Source organism: Phocoena phocoena, chromosome 5 (genome assembly GCF_963924675.1).
Source record: "Phocoena phocoena chromosome 5, mPhoPho1.1, whole genome shotgun sequence".
NCBI classification, from domain to species: domain Eukaryota; kingdom Metazoa; phylum Chordata; class Mammalia; order Artiodactyla; family Phocoenidae; genus Phocoena; species Phocoena phocoena.
The window spans coordinates 32,462,107-32,468,913 of record NC_089223.1 but is presented as its reverse complement, the minus strand read 5'-3'; positions in this window follow the sequence as shown (position 1 = coordinate 32,468,913).

The window sequence follows — 6,807 nt, the reverse complement described above, 5'->3', positions numbered from 1 at the left end:
TTAGCTAACATCCATCACCTCACATAGTTACAGTTTTTCTTTTCTTGTGATGAGAACCTTTAAGATCTGTTTTCGTAGCAACTTTCACACATTCAATGCAGTATTGTTAACTCTGGTCACTATGCTGTACATGACACCCCCAATACGTATTCATTTTATGCCTGGAAGTTGCTGCCTTCTGACCATCTTCATCCATTTCTCCCACGGCCCCACCTGCCGCCTCTGGCAGCCACCGATTTTCCACTGTCCATTCTTGAGCCTCTAATTCTCTTACTCATCTTTCTCACTGAGAATTCACTCAGCAGTGACTGCCCCAATCTGAATACCATGCACTTTATCAGTGGTCGTGTTCCAGGCCTGGGCTGTGCCTTCAAGCCCGACGGCGTTCGTCCAGGCTGGGGGTCCCCTCCTTTGGTCTCACCATCACAACATCTTCAGATGTTTCAAGACAGTTAACAATGAAGGCCCTGCCGAGCTGGTGCTCTGGCCCCCGGCCCGGGGCTTGGAGCGCAGACGTCTCCAGGGCTGTTTCTTGCCTTCCTAATCCCACACGGCACTCAACTCCTGGAGAAGCACCCAGACTCTGAAAGGGCCAGCTCACCTGTCACAGGACCAGAAGTTAAAGAACTTCTGGGAAAAAATGTTGGTGTCATTTCCACTTGTCCTCTTGTGTAGATATTTGTATAACAGGGAGAAGGGCAGTGAACTTTAAAAGGGGGCAGGGAATCCTCCATTTCCCAGGCTCAGTGTTTCTCTTCTCCCTCCAAGTGAAGCTTCTGGGCTTCTCATCCAGCCCCATGATTCCAACTCCCACACCCTGAACTGTGTCTCTGTCCCCAACTTCTCTTCTGGGCACCATGTTACTGACCACAGACCCACTGCTCTCCCTGGAAATGTATAGGCTTCTCAAACTCCAAGAATTCAGAATCGAATGAATAATCTCTTCTTCCCCTGCCTGCTTCTCTTCTTCCATTTCCTCTCTTGGTTTCTTGCTCAAGGTCAAACTAATGATGTCACCTTCAACTCTTTCTATTCTCTTAATACTAGTAAGTGCTACTCTGAATTTTCTCATAAATGTCTGGCCCTCTACTCCACTCACAAATGAACCGATGGGTGTTAGCTCGAACATCCTTTACTGCAGTTCGTCCCTTACTGCATCCTTTACTGCAGTTCGTCTTGATGTTGCTGCCAGGGACCCCTCTAAAACACAGATTTGATGATCTCCATGCCTTAAAATTTTGGATGGTTTCCTCTTGCCTACGGAATACAGTCCACGTTCTTAGCAGAGCCTGCGAGGCCGTCCTCTCTGGCCTCTGGCCCCCCCTCCAGCACTTCTTTACTCCCACCCCTCCCCCAGTCACCCCCCAACTCCAGGAGTGAACTGACTGCGTTTCCTAAAAGGCTCACTGAATTTCCCACCTCTGCTGTTGCTATGCTATTCTCTCTGCACACACAGTAGCTGACCCCTTTCTTCCCTTTGCATTTCTACTCATCTTTCAAGACAAAAAGATGTTGATGTATTCATTCAAATATAATTATAGCAGTCACCACCCTATGCCAAGTAGGGCAGGAAGCTACCTTAAAATCGGTAACAGTCACCCCCGTCCTCAAGTAGCAGCAGAGTTTTTGAGCCAGATGGATGGACAGTGGATTTTGCAACTACACGAGATGATCAGTGTTGTTGGCCCGGTCCTTGTCGCCTGGGGGTACCTCCTCCACTCTCGCAGGAGGGCTGGCGACCCTCTTACCTATAGAGGTAGGGCTGCTCACCCTCTCTTCTGCATTTCCCTCAAGTAAACTTGATCACCCTTTTCTGATCTTACGTGTCTTTGTACCCCTGGTACATCTTCTGCACGTGTTTCAGAACCAGGTGGCAGTGTCCTCACGAATACTGACCAGAGCCACCTGTGTCTTCCACTGGACTCAATCCAAATGGCAGCAAGCACCAGGGACAGCAGCAGTAGACATCACCTCCTAAAGTCCTCATCTAGCTCTAGAATAAACATCATTTCTCTAGCAAACTTTCTAAAACTTTTTTTTCTAACGCATTTTTATCATGCCTTTCCCCCACAGAACCTACAGCAGCTTCCCACGGCTGATAACGGGACTGTAACTGGGATACCAAGTCACTGATTCCTCTGTTTCCACCCTGATGGTGGGGAGAGGAGAATGTTGCCCAGAATTGGCACAGAGGGGCCCAGATTCAACCCATCCATTATATTCACTGAGGTTAATGAGACCCTCTTCTGAGACACAAGTGTGTCTATCCGTTGTTCAGACTTAGAACACAGTATCTCAACCAAGTAATTTCAAACATGTATTGACTGTTAAGCGCTTGGTGACCATGGCTTACACATGCATATGACCAGGTGGTCAGATGGTTTTCCAGTTCTGAGGAATTGGAACCTTTACTTGAAGGGCACTTTTAGAAGGGATAGTTTTAAGACAAAGTGTAGTTTGAAGAAGGTAGACTTGTTCTGGGTGTGGCTGTGTTGGTGTGTAGGGCCAGGGCACTCAGAGGACACTAAACAATTAGGATTATGCCCATGAAGGGTGACAGGCAGGGAAGATTCAGGGAACAGATCGTTCATTCATTCATTCATTTTTGTTTAGAATTTTGACGATATACCTTCTTTGCAAACCATTTGCAAATCGTTTGGGGTGGTCACAGCCTGGACGATATGGCCAAATTCAAACCCACTCGGACCTTCATCTTCCCCACTTGAACTACATCCTCACCTTAAGTCACAAGTTACCCTCACTCTGACTGGCTGTGCCTGCCCCTGCTTCCACTTTCGGATTATTCTGCTTACCAGGGGCTAGAATATTACCTAAGCCCTACCCACCCCTCGTTCACTTATCCAGTCAACAAATATTCACCGAGGCTCCACGTTTACGGGACGATGCTGGGAGGGGCCACGAGCACCGGTGAGCACCAAGCTGGTCTCCACACCAAACTTGTTCTTATTTGGGTGCTTTTTCCTCCATCAAGGCTTCATTAATAGTTTAGCCAATATTATCTGAACAGAAGAGCAAGTCACACACCTGCCATGAGGTATGACGACAGCTCAGGATATCTGAAGTCCAGTCTGCTCTGGAAAGTGTAATTAACATCCTCCTTTCTGTCCACACTGCTGTACTGTCTGCGCTGTAAGGAACTAAGGAAAGAAATGGTTTTCTTACTCTGGACTGGAGTTTTGGATGAGACTAGATCCTGGTGGCAAAGGGATAGTGGGGATGAGAGTGAGAAAGACCACAGCCTCCCTGGGACACGAGCTGCTTACCACTCTCGTGATGCTAGTCAAGAAAGCTACTCTGGGGAACTCTTGTTAGGTTTCGTTTTGTTCTGTTTTATTTTAAATAGAGTTCATAGACACTACTACCAGATTTCAAAACTCTAGTGGTATAAATAACTTTGGACATGGTTCAGAGAAGACCCCCGGCGAGAACCACCAGGACTAAAGTGTGGGTAAAGGTGTCTATTAATAGACAAAGAAATGGAAATCGCTTAGCTTGGGGGACAGCAGGTTTACAGTAAACTTAATCATGATCTTTAGTGGATAAAAGACCACAGAAGAGCAATGGACCTGTAGAAAAAAGACAGTCTTCCAGCTACTCCATTTTAGAATCTCTGTTTTTAAAAACGGGTGAGAGAAGTACACATAATTTTGTTATAGTAAGGTTGAAAAAATGAAGGGTCCCTGACTATGTGCAGGGTTGTTTATACAAAAAGTAGGAAGGAGCCTCTGCATTCAGAGCGCTAACGGATTTTTAACATAGCCATCAAATGTACTTAATGCCACTGAACTGTACACCTAAAAATGGTCAAAATGGTAAATTTTATGTTACATATATCTTAAACACACACACACAAATATCCATGAAATAAGGCTAGAGCTAACACCTTCCCAATTGCTAAATAATGTCACTTTCAGGAAAATTATTTCAGAGCACCCAAAATACACCAACTCCCGTATTTTTCTAAAACTCTTATAATAGCCTCAGTTTTCCTGCAAAAGCAAAGGACTCTTAAAAGGAGAAATGCAAACAGTTAGCACATAGCCTTCTGACTTGAATCCAGACGCAGAGCGATTGGATGTAGTGGAAGGTCAAAGCATTGTCTCCTAGACCACCTCTGTGCAGAATTTCAGTCAAGGCTGGGGAACAGTATACCCGGGAGGCTGGCTGGGTGGGACAATATTTTTTACATCAGGCCAAAATGTCTAAGAACGGAGTGGAGAAGTATGAATTCTTGGGCTTCTTCATTCTTGAATTTTCTCCTTCCAGATCCTCCTTCCTCCACTCCTGAAATTAGAACTTCCTTCCATTTTGTTCGTGGAACAATCAGTGGTCTAACTTGTAAACTGAAACTACAGGGGCTACACAGTTTCCTCTCCCAACTGTCTTGACAGGAAGAACACTGGCTTTCTTGTCCAGCTTGAAAATACAGGCCTTTTCTAGTTTCAGTCTTCCAGAAAATAATTTTACATTAAAACAGCTCAGAATGACTTGTAAGAAACACGAACGCGTTCCCGCAAAAGAAAATCTTTTCAAATCTATCTAAATATATATTAATATATTTTAGATATATCTATATCTAAAAATCTTCAAATGGTCTAAAAACTCTAGTGTCTCCCATCCCCCTTTTGTAGTGCCTTTGAGTTATTTCCATGGGGACCATGTCTGTGCATCGGCTGTTGTAAACGCTCCTGTTTTCCTAGGTCCCTGCTCTGGGCGTGAAGAGATGGGCCAGGGGTTACTGACAGGCCCTGGTACCGTGCTTAACAACACAGACTTCAGAGACTACTGAGTTTGGGAGATTATCTTCAGGGCCAGCTGTCATTTCAAAGCACAAGGTGAGATTCAGCGTGCCTTCCTATCTGCCATTACCACAGGTGCCCCGCAGTGACTTAAAGAAAAAGGACTTTTTGATTTTGGGGGAATAAGGTCAAAAGCCACCCCCAAAGCCATTTTTGAGCTGATAAGGGGAGTCTTATTTCAGTAAAAGGCACAGAGTTTTGAAATTAAGGTTAGAGCTGAGAGGAGGAAAGTTATGAATTTCTTTAATTCACTTGATCTAAAAACCAGAACACAGCTCAGAACTCAGTGTCCAAAATTTGGATCCAGGAAAGGTATTCCTTTGTCAGGAATTCTACCTGAAAGAGCAGAGGCATGCCTCTTCCTTTTTTTTTTTTGTTCCCATATATTCTACCCAGAAAACTCTTCTGGGGGGGCTCAGGGGTCAGGGAGAGAAGGAGGGGGCAGGAATCAAGAGGACTGAGGGTTAACTCTGTCCTCAGTGTCATCCACTAATGGATGGTCTCTTGTTTGTGAGATTAAAAAGAACCCATCCCAGGAACTAAGAGGCCTTTGAACAAGGCCCTTGAAGTCCAGCCCCAGCCTCTTCTGCAACCAAATAAATGCTAAAAAATGTATTTGCTGCTGTAGCAGTTTTAAAAAAGTGATATATACACATTTTTCTTTTTAAGAAAAAGCAGATTCTGCATCATGCCTCCCACTTAAAAAGTATAGGCCCATTCATCTTTAAAATGGAAGGCATGCTGCAACCTGGATGTACAGTATGCTAAATTAAATAAGCCAGTCACAAAAGAACACTGATTCCATTTACGTGAAGGACATAGAAGAGTCAATTCCTAGACACAGGGAGTAGAATCGTGTGGTTGCCGGGGGCTGGGGGGAGGGGGAATGGGAGTTATTGTTTAATAGGTACAGAGTCTCAGTTTGGGAAGATGAAAAAATTCTGGAAATGATGGTGATGGTTGCACAACAATGTGAGTGTACTTGATAGTACAGAACTGTCCACTTAAAAATGGTTAAAATGGTAAATCTGATGTTATGTATAATTTACCGCAATGCAAGACATTTTTTTTTAAGTGTAGGCCCTCATCTGGTGACAGTTCTCTTTTCTAGATATTTTAACCTGGTGTAATCCATGTCTGGTTCCCAAAATATACTGCAAGACTCGTAAATTTGGTTTGTCTCTTAGTAAATATCTTTTTTAAAAGTTTGTATATTTGAAAGTCGCCAAGAGAGTACATCTTACAAGTTCTCACCACAAGAAAAACAATTTGTAACCATGTGAGGTGACCGAAGTTAACTAGTCTTATTGTGGCGATCAATGCACAATATATACAAGTATCAAATCGTTGTGCTGTACACCTTAAACTTATACAATGTTATATATCAATAAAACTGGAAAAAAGGTTTGCTTGTCAAATTCTTGTGATGTATTTAAGGAGTCTGTTAATTAAGTTTAAACATAGTATATGAATAAAGAAATATTACATTAATATTGTATTAAAAACTCATAAGATCTGAATGATTCACGCTCATAAGTTTGGTTTAGCTCTTAGGAAATTTCTTCTGAATCGCAACTGGGAACATAACAATGACTCAAATCACACCCGCCGTCTGCCAGCTGCCTGCCCCCCGATGGAGGTTCACAGCTTATTTTTACAATTAGCCTTAAGCAAGAGTTGATTAAATGTTTGATAAAATAACTTCTTGGAGGACGCTGCTTTCCTCCTACTTTCCCACCCTCTTTCCCTCCTTCCTTCCCTCATGAACACCACATAAAAGTTTGTAATTTTTTTTCCTTCTTTTTAAAGTATTAGCATCAAAGTTGGATGAGAACTTCATTCCTTTCTGAATGCAAACTGCCCACGTTCCAGTCCAGAAATATCTCTGATCTCTCTCCAACCTAGGCAGTGACCTTTTGAAGAGCTGGCGTCTCATCCATCACCAAATCAGGGTCTAAGGTGCAAAGGACACTTCCTGTGTGTCTTT